The following is a 17,861-nucleotide window of genomic DNA, read 5'->3' on the forward strand; positions in this document are numbered from 1 at the left end:
CCATGAATATGGGTGAAAGGTAAAACGCACGGTAGTCGCATCGAAACAGCTGTAGGGCCAATGAACTGTCAAACCACTTTTGAAATTTAAAATTCTGCATGAAAAATTATTTACATTTGTAAAAATTGTTGAAAAATTAATATCATAACAACCTCCGATTGGTGTCATATAAGGAAACTTATACAAATCTACTTTTTTTTTTAAAAAACACATTTTAAAATAAAAAAATCTATCGTGGGTAAAATGCATTCGCATAATTCGGAAAAGGAGCAATTTTAAAACAAGAAACTAGTAAAAGGTAGATGCATCAACATTGATATGCCAAAAATAAGCAAATTTTATATGTATATATTTCCAATAATTTTTACAAATTTCAATAATTTTTCATTCAACATTTTCAATTCCAAAATCGGTTTGACAATTCATTGTATTAGCAGCTGTGTTGATGCGATTACCCGTATTCTTCTACCATGGGTAAACTTCAAAATTAAAAGACAAATATGTTTTACGTTCAGTTTTATGTCCACCATGGGAGAAGAAGAAAAGTAGTCTTAGGCCGGTTATTACATCTCGCCAGCGTGACCGTTGTGCCACTAAAGTATCAATTTTGCCACTTTTTTTGAGTTTTCATACCGTTCTGCCACTTTTTTACTTTGATCCTAAATGAGCCACTTTTTTGAATTTTTGTGCCACTTTTTTATACATTGTGCCACGTTTTTTAAACTACATATATTTTAATCTAAACGTACGCTGCCATTTCCAATCAGCGATAGCAAATTTTAGAGCGAAAGCTTTTATATTAGGTATTTATAAGTGGTTTTCGCATGCTCAAAGTTGTCAACATTGTTGTGTTTGTTTATTTCTGGAACAGCTGTTAAGAAATATTTTTATATCCTCCACGAGGGTATATTAAGTTCGTCATTCCGTTTGTAACTCATCGAAATAATCATTTTAGACCCAAAAATGTATATATATTCTTGATCAGCGTAAAATTCTAAGACGATATAGCCCTGTCCGTCTGTTGTAATCACGCTACCGTCAACACGAATTAAGACAGAAAGCTAAAATTTTGCAGAGATCCCTCTTTTGCCTGCAGTTCGAAGATGGGCTATATCGGTCCACGATACTTCCTGAAAGAGAATTGTATATATATGTCCACATCTTCGTATAGCCCCCATATAACGGTACCCGCGATTTTCGGTATTTTGATGATTTTAGCGACATTATTCACCGGAATAGTTTCAAATTTTGTATTTGAAGTTCGTAATGGATACTACATCCAATGCCAGAAAATTTCCTGCGCAGGCTTATGACAAAAGTTGCGTATGTAGGTCCACGTCGTCGTATTGACCCTAATATACGGCTACATTAAGTATTTTTAAGATTTTAACAGAATTTTTAATGGATTTTAATTTTTAGAAAATTGCTAAATTTGTTCCATATGGTGGAGGGTATTCGAAGTTCGGCCCGGCTGAACTTACAGCTTTTTTACTTGTTAAATATGCAATATGTACATACATATATTATTACTATATAGTATTACATATAGATGAATTTGTTGTTTTGTTCTAAACTGTTATTTTTTAAATAAAATGTGAAATAAATTGTGCCACTTTCTGTGCCACCATTTAAAATTATATGTGCCACTTTTTTCAAGAAATGATACTTTTTGTGACTCTTTTTGAAAATTTCCAGCGGCCACACTGCATCTCGCCAATAGATAAAGAAGTGACAACATCATCAAATCGTTTTTCGTTATTACAAGATTATTTTAAGTATGAACTGCCCGATAAGCGAAAGGTTAGACCATCTTCCCTTTATCTTTTAACGTAAAGTTTACTGAATTCATGTTGCCATATTTTTTATTGATAATATGGCAATAACAGCAACATTTATTTAAATAAAAAATGGATAACGCAAATCGTTTATTTTATATTAAAGAACTGAATTATAAATTTATTTCACGAAATTATTTACAAATTCGCATTTTCTTATTATTTTTAAACTAAAGTGAAGATGTCATTGTGAAAAAATGCAGTGAGTACCACTTTCTTTTAAAAAAGCTTGCCACATCTGTGTAAAAAAATGCATATGTTATAAAGGAAAGATTTAATAATGAGAACCAAATAATGTGAACATTATACTTCACTTTTCCTAAAGTAAGTAATAACAAAAGTGTACATCTTTCCTTTATAGTCCACTTTTGTTATCCCTTAATTTAGGTAAAGTAAACGATAGAGTTCACCTTATCAAGTTTCCATTATTATATCTTTCCTTTAAAATAAATCTTTTTTTCTGAGATATGGCATGGTTTTTGTAAAAGTAACTGGTAGTCGCTGAGTTTTTTCGCAATGGCATCTTCATTTTAGTTTAAAAATAATAAACAAAACGAATTTGTAATTAATTTCGTGAAATCAATCTATAATAGCATGTTTCCATTGGAAACCGAACAACGTTGTTCGCTCTAATAAATAAATGCTCTCATTTGTTAGGGATGGGACATATTTTTTCGTTGTTCTGAGAGTGATTTGATTTGAACAACGTACAAATATGAGTGTTCGCTCAGGAAATTTTGTGTGAAGAATAATGTAGTTTTTTCATAGTTAAGGGTCAAACAACGAATAGAGAGCGAATCAAGTGCAGTGGAAACGCCACATAACTCTGTTCTTCAATACAAAATAAACGAATAGTGTTATCCATTTTATTTAAATAAATTTTGCAGTTATTGTCATATTATCAATAAAAAATACGTCAAAATGAATTCAGTAAACTTTATTTTAAAAGATAAAGGGAAGATGGTCTGACCTTTTGCTTATCGGACAGTCCATACTTAAATGAAACTTGTAATAATGAAAAACGATTTAAGGCTTATTCACACCATACGTCAAAAAAACCTCTGAACGTCCCGCCAAAAATTAATTGTAAATAATGTTTGACGGAACGATGCTCGTGTGTTTGTGTGTTCCATAACCAATCACCTCTGCAATTGTAAACAAAAAGTGAAGAACGTGAAGTTGCGAATTTTATTATATTATTACTTTTGTATTTTTATTATTTTCTTTATAAAATGAACGACGAAAAAGGTATTAACCTCGTTCAGAATACAGAAATTTTGTACAATCTGACACTAAAAAAGTACAACTTCAAATTGTACAAATGTGTTCATTAAATGAGCTTCATTGATATTTGATAAAACATATGTTTTAAGCAAAATAATGTATTCCTGATGGAAACATAATGTGAAAATGTGAATGATTTTTCCGTCCATCAACCGTCGACGTCTTTTTTGACTGTCGTATGACGGACGGATAATGTGAATATATGTCCGACAACATCACTTTTTTATCTATCGGCAAGATGTAATACCCGGCCTATAAAGAAAAGATATAAGAACGGGCCTTTTGCAATCACAGTATTACATTTATATAATTTGGTGTCTATATCAATTTTATTTTTGAAGTTCTTCTTACTTTTATTTGATACCTATCAAGGCAGTAGTTCTCGAAATCAAATGCTCTGTTCCAGTGCCTGCAATAATCGACTAGTTTTGCAATATTCTTCGATATTATAAAGTGAAAATCAGTTATCGTAGTAAAAACATTTACATTCTTGTAGTTCTGGAAAAGACCATGGTAGAAAATTTCAGGTAACAGCAAGTGATGCTGTACAACAATCGCAACAACAACCACATACAAATTTGTTTTTGTACGCAATACAAGTGTCAGAGTTATGTGTCCAAAAATGTAAACAAAATAATTAATTTTCAATAAATTATCTTAATTTCAAAAATATACATTTTTGGAGTTTGGATTATTAAATTGAAAATGCAGAAGAATACTTCTTAAAATATTTAATTTTAATGCTTTTATATCATTCACCTGAATATATAGTTGTTTGCTGTTGGTCCTAATCTCTCAACTTGCAATTTTAGGAAACATGAAATATGCGAATATATTATTTAACGTGGTTCCCGAACCATCACCTTTGGCGTTTTATTAAGTACAACGGCGATTTTTTCTGTTATTAGGCAAAAAATATGTTCACATTGCCCTGTAGTGAAATTTTATATCAAAAAAGGGTAAAACACAAAACGTCATATCGAGTTTAACACTAGTTTTACTATAGAGTCAAATCAGCTGGGAATTGCTGTTTCCTGTAATAATTATACCATTGGAACAGACCAAAACATATTATGCTAAGTTCACATGAAAGGCGATTCGCTCTCTATTCCTTGTTCGACATATCTACTTAATTCCCCACACAAAATTTGCTGAGCGAACAAAGAGTTTTGTTCTTCGTTCCATTCAAATCAATCTCAGAACTAAGATGAAATGTGTGCCACAACTAACAAATGAGAGTATTTATCGAAAAAATAAATTATGACATTTAAAAATTGAAAAATTTAATGAAATTTTAAAAATTTTTGGAAATACTGAAAATTATGAATGAAAACTACAATGTTAAATGGGGTATTTACATTCAAGCGAAAGAAAATATTGTTTTCTCACTCATCCGAGGTGAGCATTTTATCCACGAGTTGAAATTTCCACAGAAAACTGGAAACAAAAGATGCAACATTTTCAAAATGTTTGTATCGGAGAAAAAAATGTTTGACAAGTGCCTCTCCAGCAGAATTTAAAAATAGAAAAAATACTAAAATATGTTAAAAATGTCAACATTTACACAAAAAGTTGAAAACATGAATGAAAATTCTAAAATTAATGTTATAATAAATCTTTGAAAGAAAAACAATAAAAGTTGTGTTCCAGAACCTGCAAATTAGTACTATTTCCGTAACAACGCGTTCCCGTACTCCAAAAACTAGCAAAACTTGCAGCTCTCTCGGGAAAAAAATAGCGCTGAGTTGTGCACATTTCTGCTTGTTTTAGCTACATGAATTTGTCCGAGCAGAAATGTGCAAACTGTAATTTTGACATTTAATTGGCAGGGCTAATAAGGTTGAAAAATGTATTGATACATTTGAATGTTCGCGCGTCACAACAAATGTAAAGAAAAAATATCAACTTAAAAACTAAAGTAAAAATTAATATTTGTCGTGCAAAAAACAAAAAGAGAAAATATGGAGCAACTGATGTATTCACTTTTGGATGATTCCAGCAGTTAATTTTAACTTACCTTCTTCAATATTGTTTTTTTTTTTTTAAATTTTGGCGTCCTTTTCAGTAAGGTTTCACCAGTCCGATTTAGAATGTTTTCTTTTGGAATTTTGAATGTTGACATATTATCGCATTTCTCCTAATTTTCCGTTCCTTTATTTTTGAGCACACCTAAATGAGAATGGCATTTCGTACTGTTCTCTCTTCTGCTAGTTTTACTACTAAAAAGTACTGGAGCACAAGTAAATTCTTCTATTCATATTAGTGAGAATTTCATGTATTTTCGTATAAATTTCCATTAAAATCAACAAACAACATTTTTGAAAAAAAGGAATTATTTTACTTTGAATTACGTATTGTGCCGTATGACCGGGTTAAATCGTGTACCTAATTCTGAGAGCGAACAATATGATTCGAAGTGCAATGTGAACATAGTATTAGCCACATAAGTAATTTGAGATTTCCATGCCAGAAGAATACAGGTAGATGCATCAACGCTTGGGAGCATTGATATAATTCGTGTTTTTCAACAATTTTTACAAATTAAAATAATTTTTCATTCAAAATTTCAATTACAAAATTGGTTTGGCAGTTCATTGTCCCAGCACCTGTGTCCATCCGTCTACCTATATTCTTCTACCATGGAGATTTCATAATGTAGTGCTAAGTTCACATAGCACGTGATTCGCCCTCTATTCCTTGTTCGACCATTAATTAAGAAATATTTACTTAATTCCCCACACAAAATTTGCTGAGCGAACAAAAGATTTTTTTCTTTGTTCCATTCAAATCACTTTCAGAATTAAGATGAAATGTGCGCCATCCCTAACAAATGAAAGCATTTATCGAAAAAATAATTTATGACATTTATAATTCAAAATAGAAAAATTTAATGAAATTTAAAAAAAAAATAGGGAAGACTTAAAATTATAAATGAAAACTACAATGTTGAATGGCGTAAGCCAATACATTCAAATGAAAGTAAATTTTGTTTTCTCTCCCATCTGAGGTACGCATTTTGTCCACGAGTTGAAATTTCCACAGAAAACTGGAAACAAAAGTGGCAATATTTTCCAAATGTTTGTATGAATTCGAGTGCGGCTCTCACATCCCTTTATGAAATGTCATACAATATGTCATGCGAAGACTTCAAACTGTTTGTGGAATGAACACAAGTGATAGATAGCTTTTGTGGGAAAAATATGAATATATTGGGCTTATATTTAAAGTTTTTGTTAATAATTTTGCTAACACAAAGAACGTTTCTTGTTACAAAACGCCCATGACTTAGAAGGGAGATATTTTTCACCTGCTCTTTGGTTTCTCTCACACACACAAGCGCAAGTTATATTTTGTTCATCTACCCGGAAAGCATTTGGACGTGAGTTTTTAACTCTATCGGCTAATATTACACTACTTTGTCGCTTCTGACATGTGATCGTCGATAGTTGGTCGATTTGCAATAACAATTATATTGTCCCACTTCTAATTTTAATCGCCAATAATTTTTGTTCCGTTCCAGAACTGCAAGAATGTAAAAGTTTTTACTACGATAACCCTTTATGATATCGAAGAAAATTGCATAACTAGTAGATTCTTGCAGGTTCTGGAACAGATCATTTCTTTTACTATCAGAAAAGAGAACATTACTAAATGAGTCAAGTTTATCGATGATCACCATTGGTGCACGAGTTTGCTGGTGAAAAATAAGTTGAAAATTAATTAAATCTAGTGAAAAACAATTATGTCTTTATATTTTTATTTTTTATGTATTTGACAAATGTGAAGTAAGAAAGTGTTAATTAAAACCAATTGTTTTTCCAACCAGAAATATGTTTAGTGAGTGAAAAATAAAGTTATAATTTATTTAATGGAAATAGGAAAAGGATATAATGCAAGAGACTATAATAATATTAAAAGAGAATATAAATAAAAGAGCTTTGTTGAGCTAAAGCTTAGAACTTTACCATATACGTATTTTTTGTGTTTTGATACAATTATAATGATACAATTTATTTAAAAAGACTTTTAGCCATTCTCTAACGTTTTACCGTATAACAATCAATAAAGTCACCACCAGGCGATGAAATCCCTCGAACTACATCGTAAATCTTTAACTAAAAAGGCTAACCGCTCGGAAAGAGATGAACACTCTCGTTATTTCTTTAAATTGCATTTATTGTAACGATTGAACGTTACATAGTCCGTAACTTCAGCTGTCACTAAAAAGTCAATGTTAAGAAGTCACAGAAAGTCAAGACCACAGGTGAGGGTATTGTCGGTGGGTGACTTTTTAGTTATGTCAGCGCCACAAAATGCTTGCTGGATATGGTTTAAAACAGGCCAACGCAATGTAAAAATTAATTTGTGAATGTATGTTTTTTGAAATATAAAAAATATTTCAAGTGTTTCATTACCTCTATATAAACTGAGAGCAATGATTAGTTAGTTTCAGTTTTAAAATATTTGTTTTCAAACAACTTAAATTTGTTTAATTGGTATACAAATTGTGTCAGAAAGAAAATTCAATTTGAATTAAGGAAATAATTTTTAAAAATAGTTATTTATGTAGTTCAATATTTTTTACGGTGTATCCATGGTAGAGGAATATATGTAGACGCGTCGACACAGCTACTGGGACAATGAACTTTCAAATCAATTTTGTAATTGAAAATGTTGAATGAAAATTATTTAAATTTGTACAAATTCTTGAAAAATGCATATCATAACAACCTCCCTATTTATTTTTGAAAAAAAATTAAAATTTTTTAACATATCAATGTTCCCAAGCGTTGATGCATCCACCTATATTCTTCTACCATGGGTGTATCCATAAAATATTCGACGGCACCATCCTCATTTTATGACTGGCTTAAGTCATTGGCTGGCTTCTTCGTGGAGGAACAAAGGAGATTGAGGTTCTCTTAGTTCGATTTTGGTCCTAGGCTCCTTTGTTCTTTTAAGAAGAAGCCAGTCAAAAAAGCTCTTTATGTACTTCCACCTTAAATATTCTACCAAAACCATACTGACAGAAAATCCAAAACAATTTATTATTGCAATTATGTTGGTGAACACATAGACCAAAGACCTAAAATGGTAAAGACTAGACAAAATGCATTTTGAGCAAATGGTTTGTGTCTACAATACCTAGAGTAACAGGTAATGACAGAGACATGTTAATATAAAAACCACAATTACAGAAACGGATAACTAAAAATTTGAAAAATCCAAAATGTTGGTTTCAAAATTTTATTCCATGGACCTTTCCGAAAATTTGCACATTACCTTAGCGGTTTAAATCAGTTAAAATTGGTAACTATGTTGTTATGATATCGTAACAACAGAGGTATTTTCACAAGGTTGCCATATTTTGACTCTGTCTTGTCCTATCTTTACACTTCTATGTCTTTGCATAGACATCCCATAGGTTGACATACACTGCCTTTACACGGTGGCATTTTTATCAATTCTCTTTTAAAATTTCTGCGTAAATCTTCGAGACTTTACACGGTGACATTTTATGATATTAGTGCTTGGCATTTTTTCTGACATTTTATTTTATTCAGTATTTCGTATAGAGCTATATTGTTGTGCTAATTGTTTGTAACAGATATTTATAAAGAAGAGATTTAACATTAAATGTGTGAATCTAAAGAAGAAATGATGGAAAGTGTTAAATATTGCAGTGGAAAGCTCAGATTTCAGTAATGAGCTTGATGTCGGCATTGTTTTGGGGCTATTAGAGTGTTGTGAAACAGTGGCCAATATGCCTATTTATTAAAATTATTAACTTTTATTTTAACTTTCTTTTTTTACTTTTTAAAACTTCCAATTAATTTTCATATAATTCACTATACAATTCAATCACTAAACACATCACATCACAATAAAAGAAACGCATCAAAATTACAATAAAGAAGCGATATGAAATGTCAAAATCATAAAAAATTCGGAAGAAGCAAAAAGAGAAATGCAAAGAAAATGGCATGTAACCCTGTGCGGTGGCTTATCGTGCCATTTTTTCTTCTATCCTTGTCTCTCTACACCTTTTACCAACAAAAAAAATGGCATGGTTAAAAAATGTCACCGTGTAAAGGCAGTGTTAGTTGGTTTTTGGCCCTATGCTCATTTGTTCTATTTCGAAGAAACCAGGCAAAAAAGCGTTTTATGTACTCTTGCCTTAAGACTTGGATTGTGGTAACTCGTACTGAAACGGTATGAAAAATACTAAAAGGTACTGAATATGGTACCCTTTCAATTGACGAAGCAGTAGAACTGGAACTCTTAAATTTGGGATGAGAGCAACTGATGGAGTGCACAATGTGCATAAAATGTACTATATTTAGTACCATTTCGTTTCATGTGAACCGTTAAAGCTAAAAACTTGGAGTGGGTAAAGGAGGTCGATGTAAGTAGGTAGTTTTGAAAGTGGTTGTAAATTTGGAACAATTTGAATTTGGAGGAACGGATGGAGCTGGAAAATTAAATTAACATTACTGGCGGAGCGTAGGATTGGGAAATGGAGTTTGTTTTTTTTGGGCTTACCTGTTATTCCTTTAACAATTTACAAGTGAAAATTATGTTTTGTTTATTTAAAATGTTTATTGAAATTTGTTTTACAGTAGTATTTTGTGGGAGTATAACAATTTAGGTTTAATAGAACTATTTTTTTATAATTTAATTTATTTTTGAATTCGCTAGATAATATATTTTAATTCAGTAGATTATAAGTTTTATCTGGTCAATTTAGCACTTAAGTAAAATTGTTTATTTTTTCACTTTCGCTTGTTGGACGAAATTTTCGTCCGTCAATTTGCATTGTCGCACCAAACCAATTTTGGCTGTTGACTTGGCTTTATATTTATTGGAATTCAGCATTTAATTTACTGTGGCGACATACATACATGTGTTTGTATGTGTACATTTGTTTATAATATTTACATCATTCTCTTTTGATGTTATTTATGCGAACGCCCGTAAATAAGTGACAATTTCGATAGTACCCCAGACGCTACACTGTCTCATACCGCTTGAAGGGCGTCTAATTGCGGAATCTCTGGCAGGCACTGAGGGCATGGTTGATATAACAGTTTTGAAGATAAATTTTTATTTTTCTTGAAGGTGGTTTAAAAGAAAAATAATCGTCTGAGATATTCCATCGAATTCCAAGCGTCTAGTGGAAGAATCTTCGGAAATATCTGCCAATTGAGTGGTAGTAGATTTTCGTGTTGAATTTATTATATTATTTTGTGACCATTTGACGCCCATTTCATGAGCGCAGAGTCTAAAGCGGCAGTTAATTCCTTTCGGTCATTGATTGATTCCTCTTCAGTATGGCCGCCAGCTAATATATCATCAACATATAAGTTGTTCAAAATTATATTTGCGGTCTAAGATCGAACATACTCTGCTAGTTTAAGAAGAGTTCTCAATGCTAAATATGATGCGCAGTTAGCTCCAAATGTAACTGTTGGCAGCTCATAATCCTCTACTAGGTTTTCAAGATACTTATAAAGAGTATACTTTGATATTTTGTTTGCTTTAAATCCAAAAGTATTTGTTCATATATCGTTCTCCATTCTGAGATTTACAATATTATATCTTGTTGAAGAATGGGTCCAGAAAATAATATGTCATGGACACTTGTTTTGTTGTATGTAGAAAATAAGCGTTAAATACGACTCTTAGCTTCTTTGTAAGTCGATTGGCGTTTATCGTGATGTTGTAGACAATAAATTTGCATTTTATCTATTTCGTTCGGATTGATTTTTCGCATATGACCAAGTTGTAAGTACTCAAGTATTAAAGAATCATATTGTTCTTTTATCGCGAGTGTTTTCATAAGTGTAGATTTGAACTGGAGCAATATTTGAAGAATTCCCCAATTCTTCGCATATTTTGAATGGGAGAGTCACCACATACCTTCCATCCTTGTTCCGCATTGTTGTTTCAGTGTAGATGTGTTCTTATTGGTCTTATTCTGACCGTAAAACTCTCTCTTTCTCTCTTCCACTTCCCATAAACGTATAAGTACTTTCTCTATTAAAGTTGTGTTTAGAAGTGATATTTAGTTGTTTGAGTTAAAACTGAACCAAATATTTTCATAGGAGTTCCAAGTGTGAATATTAATAGTTCTATGTCCATTCCATTAAGAAGATCGTTAGGTTGACTGACGTAAATTGTCGGGTCAGCCAGTTCTAATAATGTTACATCTTAAAGTTGTGATCTATCTAAGTTTTAAAACCTTCAAAATTGGAAGCCAGTCTTTCAGTTTAAAGCTAGGGTCGTATGTGGATCTCATAGTAAACAAGCAAGCTTTCATTGAAGTCCCGGAAACAAATTGACTTAAGCCAGTAACATGAAATTAGTTTTTCCGTGTGGGTAACTTCATAATTTTGGTAACTTCAAAGTTGTCTCTTGGTTTCAGTTTGTACTATTGCTGTGAAAAGTTGTGTTCCACCAGATTGTCGCTCACTAATATAGTAGTTGGTTGGTTAGCGATGTCCGTCTGTCTGTCTGTTGCAATCACGCTATCTTTAGCCCCATATAACGGTAGCTCCCGATATTCGATATTTTCATGATTTAAGCGACATTATTTACAGTAATTATTTAAAATTTGGTGTTTGAAATTCGTCATGAGTTCTACAGCCTTTTGCAAAAAAATTTGTTTGCAGGTTCAGATCTTCGTATAGCCCCACATAACGGTACCTCCAGATATTCGGTATTTTCATGCTTTTAGCGACGTTATTTTTCCGAATTACATCGAATTTCGTATTTAAAGTTCGTAGTGGGTACTACAGCTTATGACAAAAATTTTTATAGCAGGTCCACGTCTTCGTATAGCCCCCATATAGCGGTACCTCCCAATAGTCGGTATTTTGACGATTTCAGCAACATTATTCACCGGAATCGCTTCAAATTTCGGATTGAAAGATCTTAATGGGTACTACAACTTATACGAAAAAAATTCGTATGCAGGTCAACGTATTCACATAGCCTCCATATGACGTGATCAGACATTTGACTACAGACCCCGGCAGACAGTCATAGTTTTTTTCAACAATAGCGGGAATTTTCAATGCATAAGTCGTATATAAATGTAAAACTTATTCGAACTTTCTGAACGTGGAGTTCAGGAGAATATAAAAACACCATTTTGCAAAATTTTATGGATAGCCTGTCGTATCATACATATGACGAAAAAGTCTTAAACCTAGGCAAATAATAACAGCCTGTTCCACGATATCGAAAGAATATTTTACACGACAAACATCTGATTTCCGTTCCAATAAACTTCACATTCAAACATCAAAGCGAATGAAAACGTAAGCATTTCAGTGTAATTTTGCGTTCCACTATATTTTTTCTATCGCACGCATGCGAACACAAATGTCAAAATCAGTCACTTGTGTGATTGCTGTCGTGTAATTATAATTTAGGAGAATTGTTTCAACATAAACATTGCTATGATTTAAAATGGAAAAAAGTGAGTAGAATAATAAATACAATTATAATATGTCAACAACAAGTATAATTTTTATTTCCTCAATTCCAGCACGAACAAATCATCTACTACACAGCTGCAGGTACTAGTTGATTATATGGAAAAGAATCCTAAGTTCACCAGAGAGTGACAATATTTTGAAGCAGCAGGCTCCTCCACATCATTCATAAAATATAGGGTAACAGAAATATACAATTTTAATTTTCTCAATATAATTTTGTCAGAATGTTTTTGTTTTGTTAGTCTTAGCAAAGAGTGTGAATTCATATTCATGTCAAACGATACACTTGAAAGTGAACATTTGTCTGCAGAAATCAAAGCATTATCGAGTGGCAAAATAGCATCTACCTAAGGTAGATGGACCAAATGTAGGAACGTGGTTCAATAGGCGATATGGTTGTTTAAACGTTTATCTTACACAGTTACTGTCAGCATATGAATGCCGCAGGTCCTACCTACACCGATTTCGTCTTGATAATTCTCCAAATTATCCATACTGTACAGAACACGTGGAAAATGTGTACCATGTTTCTTGTCCGAGGTTTAGCGTACAGAGAATGAACGTAGAGTGTCAAGGTAGCAGTGAAATAAGATTGGTTAATATAACCGAAATAATGCTGATCTCTCTGAAGAACAGGGATCATATCAGGGAATATGTGAAGAAAATAGTTATTGAGCTTCGTAAAGAGGAATATATATAATATAATAAATACCTATCGACTCACTAAACTAGATGATATGTCAGAAGAAGTAGATGGAAGATTTGGATGTGATGGGCGGATTCTGGAAGATGGACCTGAAGAGCCATCGAAAGAAGGCAGCACAATATTTGCCGATATACCAGTTAAAGGAGCTTCAGAGTGTAATGTCTGTTAATATAAATCGGACCTAGTGGGATTCAGTTCAAACACATAAATTTTAACTGACACTTACAGTCCTTAAAATTCTCCTTACAAGCACATAGACTTGAAGGAAAGACGATGTTTATTAAATAAACCCAAATTGGTTATGGTCGCTTCATAAAAGACAACTGACTAACACTTTATTATTTTCATTCTTTTATACAAATAATTTCTTAGCATAATTGATGAATTGCATAAAGTAAAACTAGGTCAAATATTATTAATACAAAGTGAATAAATGAAATTGTTAAATACTGCAAATAGTCAATGAACCTAAATAAACGTTAATAAATGGCTTACATGAAAATGCTGAATTAACAAACTAGAATAAAGCTGTAAATACGTCACAACTAAAATACAACTTAAATATAAATATGTTATATATTACATCTGGAGTAGGTGTAAATTGAGCTGGTTTGTTGAACCTTAAATGCATTCTCCAACTCAGCAGACCAAGCAGAATAATAATGCAGCAACATAACGAGGTGTAGCTAACTGCATGATGGTGAAGACTGGTGGAGTGGATAAGTTGTGGCAAATGCTTAAGAGTTGATTCATTCAACTGCCGTTGTATATTATCCGATACTTCCAGATGAACCTTGTAAGAAGTAGTGTTCGTGAGCGTTAAAATCTTTTCTATTTTCTGTGGTGGACTTATAGAATGAATGTCTTTTAATCTCACATATGAAGTGTGTATGCTATTTGAGGGTTCAAAATGTCCATGTATGGTAACAAAATGGTTCTTCATGACACAGTTGGAACCCATCTCCATTCCGGCATTCTTGATGATGATAAGATTTGTTTCCGTATAGTAGCGAAGATCCATCTATTTTGATGATGCAATTGGCTCCATACTGTAGATCCCATAATCTTGTTGAGATTGCAATTGGCAGTTGAATGATTATTAGAGATATTTGGACCGCTGATTTCTACAGATGTATTCATCATTCTTTGGGTCTTTAAGGCATCTTGATATGTCCTCAGGTTGGAAAAGTATGTATTCGTCTCTGTGCGCATCTGTAGCCAAGTATGACTTTTCTGGCTATTAGAGTGTCATTCCTTATTGTTGGAACGGGTACTATCTTGAATAGCTCAAAAAACTGTTGATTGACTAAGGGTATCTTAACCTCGAAGATGACCTCATGCTTTGTCACTGATTGAAGAAGATTGTTCATCTTTCTCCTCCATTTGTTCCGTTGTTGCAGTTCGTCGAGGTATTCATCCGACCATCTTCTATAGAACTGCTGCTTGATATGTGAGAGAAGCTTCCAATGAGATGTCCTGGTGTCAGTGCTTCAAGACAATCAGGATCGTTTGACAAAGGCGTGAGCGGCCGGGAATTTAGGATTGCTTTTATCTCGATTATGATCGTTTCCGATTCCTCATGTGTTAGGTTTTCCGTTGACACGCTACGTGCCAAGAGGCGTTTCGCGCACTTCACTGCTGCTTCCCATAAACCTCCGAAATGCGGTGCTCTTGGTGGGATGAAATGAAAGTGAATGCCTTTAGCGCTTGAGGTTGAAATAAATGATTCTTACACTTTATCCGAATATATATTTTCAGACAGCTCCGCTAAATTATTCTTGGCTCCAAAGAAGTTCGTAGCATTGTCGCAATATATGTTTTGGAAGTGTCCACGCAGCGCAATGAAGCGTTTAAGTGCACCAATAAAAGCTTCTGTGGATAAATCAGACACAAGTTCTAGGTAAACTGCCTTTGCCGCAAAGCAGCAGAAGACAGCTACATAAGCCTTGGTTGGTCGCTTACCCTCACTTTGTAATGTATCCAAAATGGCCCACAATAGTCAACTCCAGAGTTTATAAATGGCCGTGCGGGAATTACTCTTGTTGCTGGCAGCTGTCCCATTATTTGTTGATACAGCTGGGGTCGTGCTCTAGTGCACCTTATGCTAGAAACACAATTGGAGCGAACGACGAATTTTTTCGCGGCGTATGTTCGTCGTCAAAAATAAAAAACATGTGTGTATATGGAAGTGCACACAATCACGGCGCCGGCGAAAATTTCGTCGGTCGCCGCGAACTCAATTAGCTTTATTTCTATTTCATACGCCGGCGAACGGCGACAAAACAGTACAAGGTGGCCATACTTGTACGAATTTTATGTGTTTTAGTACATAAAGTTACTTTTTACTTTAAAATTTGTTATGGTTACTCTACTATCTGTAAAAAAACATAAGTAATTTGTTTATTTATTTGTGCACTTGCGCCTGAGTGAAGATGGATATCAGTGAATTTATAATAGAGAAGATGGACATAACTGAAATTATAAAGAATTATGAGTTCTTGTATAATTTTCATTGTAGTCAACAAATGAGCAAAAAGTAAACAACTTCATCAGCTGTTTTATAATTTCGTCGGTATTGTGTTCCATACGACGAATTTTTGCGGCTCATTTTGTCGCCGCGTAGGGCGAAATTCGTCGTTCGCTCCAATTGTGTTCCTAGCATTATACATTTTTGAATCGTTGATCTGACAGTTATTTTCCCTCTGATTGGCCAAAATCGTTGTCTTATTGTGTTTAACAGCGCTTGAGGTCCACAATGTTGGTTTTCTTCATGAATCGTCGTAAAAAACAATTTTACTAATGGACCGTTATATGGCAATATTATTGGATGTTTTGCCGCCGGTTGAAGCATAGAATGTTCCAATCTTCCACCTACGCGAAGGACACCTTCTTCATCCAAGTACGGCGACAGGCTGCATAGATAGCTGTGTTTGCTAATTTGCTTCTCAGCTTCAGCCGCCGCCGGTTGAAGCATAGAATGTTCCAATCTTCCACCTACGCGAAGGACACCTTCTTCATCCAAGTACGGCGACAGGCTGCATAGATAGCTGTGTTTGCTAATTTGCTTCTCAGCTTCAACTCTTTTATTTCAGTTGCGAACTCTGCCGATTGTATAGCATGAGTAATTAACCGTAGGGAGTCATCTGACTCCTCAGGGTTAAGGGCCTTACTTCTGGGCCGCTGAGACCTTTGCATCCGCGCATTTCTTATGAATCTGAGGACGTATGACACAATCCTTTGTAGTCTCCTGAAGGAATTTTTGTGATCGATTCCATCTATAAAATGGATGTCAGAGGTTACTATAGCAGTCGTAGCGACAACCTTTAGCTCCATGTTATTTGTAAGAGCATTTTGAGGAGCACATTTAGCAGACCACAACTCCTCCTTTCCGTGAAGAAAAACTGGACCATGAAACCATAATCGGCCTTTATATAGGTCTACTTGTTGCAGGCCTCGAGAAAGCATATCGGCAGGATTCTCCTTTGACGGAACGTGCTTCCATTGCTCTGGTAATGACAATGTTTGGATGACTGACACCCTATTTGCCACAAATGTCTCATATAAGGTTGACTGGGATTTTATCCAGTCAAGGACAATTTCCATAGAAAATGGGATGACTTTGAAGCTTTAAGTCAATCCTTACTCTATTACCCAGTTCAGCTGCTACCACTGCGGCACATAGCTCTAGTCGAGGAAGTGTTTGCTGTTTCAACAGAGCAATTCTGGATTTAGCGTAGATCAGGCGTATAGCTACGAGACCATCCTTTGTAACAAAGCGAATGTATACAGCAGCGCCAAACGCTTTCTCCGATGCATCGGCAAACACATGTAATTGCACCTTTGCCGGAATCTGCCCACCGAATACATGTCGTGGTATTTTGAAATTGTTGAGACCTTCCAACTCGCTTCTAAATGCTTTCCAAGTAGCACAAAGTTTTTCGGGTAATGGTTCATCCCATCCTAATGCAAGTTGCCACAGCTGCTGGATAAACATATTTGCTTTTACAACAATTGGTGCAAGCAGACTTAACTGATCGTTTCGTTATTACTTGACAATGATCAATATTTGCCTTCACGCAAAAATGGTCGGCCCGAGGCATCCAAAATAGTCCCAAAGTCTTTATCGTTTTGCTTTCATCAAAATCTAGATTGACTTCCCGATCACTATAAGGTATATCCTTTAGCAGTCTTGGACTGTTTGACGACCATTTTCTTAAGTTGAAGCCGTGCTTTTTCAAAATGATTATCAGTTCCTTTTGCGTCTCCATCGCTATGTTTAAGCTATCAGAACCACCGAGACCATCGTCCATATAAAAGTTCTCTTTTAGCATTTCTGAAACAAGGGGATAGCGATCCAAGTTGTCGTCTGCGATTTTCTGTAGACACTTTGTGGCAGGGTACGGTGCTGCACGAGTTCCATATGTAACAGTATTGAGCTTGTAATAGCTAACTGAGTGCGATGGGTCTTCCCTCCAAATGATCAGTTGATATTTCTGATCATCGGGGTGAATTAAGATTTGTCTATACATTTTT

This window comes from Musca domestica, unplaced genomic scaffold, assembly GCF_030504385.1.
Source record: "Musca domestica strain aabys unplaced genomic scaffold, Musca_domestica.polishedcontigs.V.1.1 11, whole genome shotgun sequence".
Lineage (NCBI taxonomy): Eukaryota > Metazoa > Arthropoda > Insecta > Diptera > Muscidae > Musca > Musca domestica.